Genomic DNA, 6,711 nt, shown 5'->3' on the forward strand with positions numbered 1-6,711 from the left:
TAAATCAAAAAATCAGCTGGGCGTGGTAGCAGCATGCCTGTAATTCCGGCTACTTGGAAGGCTGAGGCGGAAGGATAGCCGGAGCCCAGCAGCTGGAGGCTGCGGTGGTCAGGAGCGGCCACTGCACTCCAGTCTGGGTGACAGAGTGAGACTCCAATTCAAAAAAAAAAAAATACAAGTACCAGAAGTCGCACCCATCACTTCTGCCCCTAAGAACTTAAGCACAAAGAGAAACCTAGCTGCAGAAAAGCCAGAAATAGAATCTCTAGCTAGTTGTCCATTTGTCCAGATTAAACTCAGTTTCTCCCCATATGAGTCTCTTCGGAGGGCTGCTTCAGTGTTCCTAGGACATGACAGAGTAAGTAATCCAAAGGACCATTATGTAAACAGCAGTGTCTTCTATGACCAAGCCTGGGAATGCACACGCTTCTACCACCACAAACATATACAGTATAAACATACAGATCAATGCCCATACAATGTGAGAAAAGACTACATAGGATGTAAATACCAGGAGGTTAGGTCTGGGGATCATCTAGGAAGTTAGCTTTTTATTTGAAAGTATAAGCAGAAATTCTCGTATTTGTATAAATGGAAAAACCATTCTCATGAAATCTGGGTAGTCCTCTAAGTCCCCATGAAATGTTTACTTCCCAGCGGAAGCTATTATTTTTTCTCTTGTGAGTCTACAACACACTGTTCCCACCTCTGGTACAGAACTATAATGTATAATGCTTCACTATGTACAAGGCTGTCTATCCAATGAGAATACAGGGAGGGCCGAGGCTTATAGACTCCGATGCTCTCCAAGTTTGGGACAATGTCTGTGTTAATTTTGGCAGGGAAACTAGTCTGTGACCAAAGTGAGAAGCCTCCCAAGTTATCTATTTAACTAATCACTGATTTGTCATGTGAACCTAAACAATTTGCTTGAAACTAGCAAGGAACCTACCAAAAAAAACAAATCCTGAATTCAATTGTATTTGTTTCAATGATACATACTGAGGTGCCACATTTTAAGAGATGTATTTTATTTTTACTTTTCAAAGTTAAATTACGGTAGCAATGTGTAATATGATGTTTGTTCAAAAGATGGCGCTAATCAAATGAATGCTAGCATCACCATGCAACAGGTAGGACAGTCAAAGAAAATGGCAGAAACACAGTTGTCATTCAAGGAGTCCAAGTCCCTTTTGAAGTGGTATTTGAAATTCGAGAACATCGTGGAAGTACAGTAACAATGGAGGTATGAATATGCAACAGAGCCTCCAACGAGCTTAACAACTGCACACCTTCGTGGTAAGTTTGAGACACATGGTACTCTGTGTGTGATGTGCACAAAAGAAAAGTCAGGAGGCCTCGAACAGCAACTGCTCCCTGCAGCAGTTTGCCCTAATCAGAGGTGTCTGGACGCTGATGGTAACCACTTTGAGCGCCTCTTGTAATTGGTCAAATGTGACTTGTATTCATCTTTTGTTACTGGTATATTGAGTATTAAAATTTAATAGTCTTTTTCCTTTCTTAAAATGTGTATACTTTTTTTTAGCACCCTCTGTATAATTTCCCTGTCAAACTGAATTTTTGTATATGCAATTTCATGTGGGAAGGAAATTAAAATCTACACTTTGGTCAGGCGCGATAGCTCAAGCCTGTAATCCCAGCACTTTGGGAGGCTGAGGTGAGGTGACTGCCTGGGTCCACAGGTTCCAGAACAGCCTGGGCAACTTGGAGAGACTTCATCTCTACAATAAAAACTAAAAACTTAGCCGGGTGTGGTAGTGCGCACCATTAGTTCCAGCTACTTGGAAGGCTGAGGTGGAAGGTTCACCTGAGTCCAGCAGGTCGATGCTGGGCTGGCCCTGAGTGTGTCACTGCATTCCAGCCTGGGTGACAGAGTGAGACTCCAACTCAAAAAAAAAAATACACTTTGTTAGATGCATATTGCAGGGGAAAATGTGTGCTTCAATGGAAAACTATACTTTGTTTTTATCACACTCTTCCAAATTACCTGATTCTAGCCTTCGATTGTTGAGTGGTTTTACCTTATTAATTTCTACTGAAGAAAACTGATAGCAATGCAAAACAACTCTTATCTCCAGGCATGTAAATTCTGACTGACATTCTCTTCCACTTTTCAAAAAGCCAGTTCTGCCCTTCATTTGTACATTCAATTCAATATTCCTGATCTATAAATGTGTCTGCTCTTTGGATTCTCCCGTTGAACTTTTCGTAACATCTTACTGGTCCTCTCAGTTACTTAATGAGTTAAACAAACCCTGTAACTTGTTCATCTCACATATATATGAGAATCATGAATTTACCTGCCTTTAACACAGAGGGGTTAGGCAACCTTAACCAAAGTGAAAAGCACAGACTACAGAGTTACGCAAACCTAGATTTGAATTCTGGCTCTCTGAAGTACTCAGGGCCATTGCACTGTCCAGCTCCAGAGGTGTCTCTTACCACCTTGCAGCTTTTATGAATGGCACTTACATGCAGAGTGCTTTGTATAGGTCAGCCTGCCAGAAACGGACGGCAGTGCCATCTCCACTTGCTTCAAGAGCAATCTGAGTGTACATGAGTGTGTGTAGCAGATGACAGCCTGCCCCATCCCATTGAAACAGGTGCTTTTTGCAGTTTTTCACTTGCCCATGGAACAAAAGTGTTACAGGATGGTTGACTGGTCACACAGTTCATCACATTTGCCAATTCCCAGGTTGACAGACGTGGATCGTTATGGATTAAAACGTTTACACGAGCCGGGCTCGGTGGCTCAGCCTATAATCCCGCGCCCTTGGGAGGCTGAGGTGAGTGGATTGCCTGAGCCCACGGGTTCGAGACCCGCCTGGGCAGCGAGACCTCATCTCTACAATAAATCAAAAACTCAGCCGGGCGTGGTAGCGCATGCCTGTAATTCCGGCTACTCGGAAGGCTGAGGCGGAAGGATCACTGGAGCCCAGCAGGCGAGGCTGCGGTGGCCGGGAGCGGCCACTGCATTCCAGTCTGGGCCACCGAGTGAGACTCCAATTAAAAAAAAACAAAAACGTTTAAACGGTCTTCATCAAAGTCCGATGGTCTTCCTGAACATGGAGACTCACTCAGGTCAAAGTGGCCCTCTTTGAAATGAAAAAACCATTTTCTTGCCATGCTTTCCCCAATGGCATGCTCCCCGTACATAGCACAAATGTTTCAAGCCATCTCTGCTGCCTTTACTCCTCTGTTAAACCCAAACCAAAGACTATGTCGGAAGTCTTCATTTTTTTCCACTTGACACTCTATCTTGTTTAGCCCACAAATACCACTAACTTCAAATCTGCAAAATGCAAGGTGTATTCACAAGCACAACATTGTCACTCCAAATGCCAAATGATAAACTCCTAATACCGCAGTGTTGCCATGTCAAAAACAAACACTACAAACTTATTCACCAACCTAACACATTAATCTTTAGATGTGTTGCAAATCTAGAACTGGATCAGATTAGAATATGAAGAGGGGAGCTAAAGGAAGAAAGTTTTTTTTTGTTTGTTCCTAAGACAGAGTCTTGCTATGTTGCCCAGGCTGATCTTGAACTCCCGGCTTCAAGCAATCCTCCCACCTCGGCCTCTCAAAGTGCTGGTAATAGGTATGAGCCACCGAGCCCACAGAAGGAAGTTGTAAGGAAAAAAATAAAACTGACAGATGCTTACATTTGCTGGCCCATTTTATGGCATTGTAGCATTTGAAAAATGTAAGCCATGGGATAATAGAAAATGAGGCAAATTCATTTACCATTTGACTCAAAGGCTAACTATGTTTAGCTGGTCATAATAATATAAACCATAACTACTGACCTAACCAAAGATTGAGATAGAATCTAAATTGGGAGAATGGAAGAAATGAACACAAAATAGAAAGTAAAAAGTCAAATCCCCACTTTAAGTTATCCATTTCCAACTTATTAAAAACGGACATGCCTCATCAACAAGGGTACCTGCATAATGAACATTTGTATACCCAACCCTGAATTGTACCCCACATATTTAAAATAAAAAACTGAATAATAATATCTAAATCACTTAAGTAAAGAAGTGGTTATAAAGCATACTTTTTATAAAAACAGAAGTAAATACTAGAAGAAAAGTTAAAGCAGTTGAAAGTGGTTGCTCCAAGGAGAGAAATATAGAGTAGGAGGAATGAACAAGTGTCTTATATTTTTGTGGTAAGTCTTCAAGAACTGCTCAATGATGTACACATTGCCTTGAATTTAAAGTAAATTTTTAAGAAATAATTTAATAATTAACTAGATGAAGGTTTTATAATGCCTTACATCATGGTTAAGTACACTAAGTGATTTATTTTTCATCCAGCAAGAGAGTTATACTCAACACCTCAACCATGAAGAAAATTCTTCCTGTCTCTTCAATGTTTTGATCAAGGTCCATTTTCTTTTATTATTCCCTCTTTCTGTGCTAATCACCTTTTAGAAAAAAAAACTTATTGAGGGTGCTCTTTATATAATGACATGAAAGGGGAAGACTTTACATTGTATACTTCTTTTGATTTTTCTATCTTTAATCCTGTGAAATTATTGCTTACTCAAATACTTTAAAAAGTTTCAAGTCACACCTCTTTATCTTGGTACAAAATTCAAATATAATTATCTTCAAAATTTGGGAAAATAATGAAAGAAAACTGCACTCCAAAGATCCTACCTGTCCAGAGACAGGAGAAATGACAGAGAATACTTTGCTGATTCCATCTGAATCCTCAGTTAGACAAATGAATCTTGGTATAGATCTCAAACTGCAAAATTGTGTACATATAAGTCAAAAAGGAGGGAACTGAACCTTGTCACCAAAACCACAGGTCCTACATGAATGCTGTAAGAAAAATGTTGAGGCTTCAGAGAGAAGGGAAAAAAAAAAACCTTTTAGTAATGGCACATCACTGAGAGATGACAAAGACTCAAGTTCTCAAAATCTTCCAATTTAAAGACATTTTAAAAATCACAGCATTTAATGTTAGAGGTCATCATCTTCAAAATTACTAAAGCTTTTATCATCACATCCATTTCTTTGATGGTTTCTAGTGGTGCTGATATCTTAATGGAGAAAAATTAAACTTTTAATATAACCTATAAGCCCTCCCACACACCCACACCCATAAGTGCATATTCAATACTATTAACATCATTTCAAAGTGGAACCTGGGCATGTATTTGTAAGCGAAGCAAGCTTAAGTTATTTTGGAAAAAAACAACCCTCCAAAATTGATGACTGAAAACAGTATGTACAGTTGTTTTTTTAAAAAAATTTTCTGTATTTTGCAAAACATCTTTAATGGGAAATAGGGTATTACCATACAATGAGAGCTCAAAACTTATAATTTAGGAAACAAATGTGCAAATGTTGCATTCAAATGATTACCCCGGCATCGATAATTATTATTATTATTATTTTTTTTTTTTCTGAGTTGGAGTCTCACTCTGTCGCCCAGACTGGAGTGCAGCGGCCGCTCCCGGCCACCGCAGCCTCGACCCGCTGGGCTCCGGCGATCCTTCCGCCTCAGCCTTCCGAGTAGCCGGAATTACAGGCGCGTGCTACCACGCCCAGCTAATTTTTTGATTTTATTGTAGAGATGAGGTCTCGCCTGCCCAGGCGGGTCTCGAACCCGCGGGCTCAGGCAATCCACTCATCTCAGCTTCCCAAAGGCGCGGGATTACAGGCTGAAAATTATTTTGAATGAGATATACCGTACAACGTACGATACAATTTAAAGCGCAATCCCCAACAAATTCTTGAAACCATTCTATTCTCATAGATCAGTACTAAACAAGTTTTCCTTGCCACCACAAAATGGACCCAGAGGCAAAAGGAAAGGAAATACTACACTTAAACTTTAGAAGACACTAAGAATCCTGACAACTAGGAACTTTCAAACAATACTCAAATCCTTTAAGCTTAGGAAACAGATTTACAGAAAGGATAAATTAGGGGTGCTTTTTTATTTTACAAAAGAATTTACAGCAGCTTTGGCAATTGTAAAGGGTGCATTTAAAGTACTTAAGCTTTTCCTAATTACTGAATGAAACAGAGCAGCATTTGTATTTTCCAAACCTCTAGTACGAGTACAGTAATCACAGTACTCTACAGTTCCCTAACAAGTCTTCATTTTAAAAAATCCATAATCTTCTGATCCTCAGAAAGCGGCAGACTAAGTTACAGCACGTTTACTCAAGCCAGCCACTCCTTTTCCACCCAAACTAACCCAGGGCCTGGGACAGGGCAGAGCCAGCCGAAAGGACGTCACCACAACGAGGACCTAAAAACGAGCGCCGAGAAGGATGACATAACACCAGAGCGTTCGGCTTCTGCAAAACGCCCAGCATTCTCTCCCCACTCCCCGCTCTTATATGCTCCTACAAACGCCACAAAAATTGGGAGGGGGCAGAATTGTATTCAACGGTATCAAGTAAGAGCAATTCACTTAATTACTCCTAGGGTGCGTCTGCAGCTTGCTTCAACCAGAACCAGCGGGGGACCCAGGCCAGAAGGGTGAAAAGAAAGAGCTGATACTGCTGTGAAGTGTCCCTGGTGACTCTCAGAACATCCACATCGCTGCAATAAACAGCCGAGCCAGCAGGTCAGCGTCTCCCGCCCTGGGGACAGCCAAGAGTCCGCAGCCCAGTGTGGCTGACTGTCCCTCCACTAAGTCGATGGCGGGGGGGGG

Source organism: Carlito syrichta, unplaced genomic scaffold (genome assembly GCF_000164805.1).
Source record: "Carlito syrichta isolate Samal-C Ts95f unplaced genomic scaffold, Tarsius_syrichta-2.0.1 Scaffold303625, whole genome shotgun sequence".
Taxonomy (NCBI): domain Eukaryota; kingdom Metazoa; phylum Chordata; class Mammalia; order Primates; family Tarsiidae; genus Carlito; species Carlito syrichta.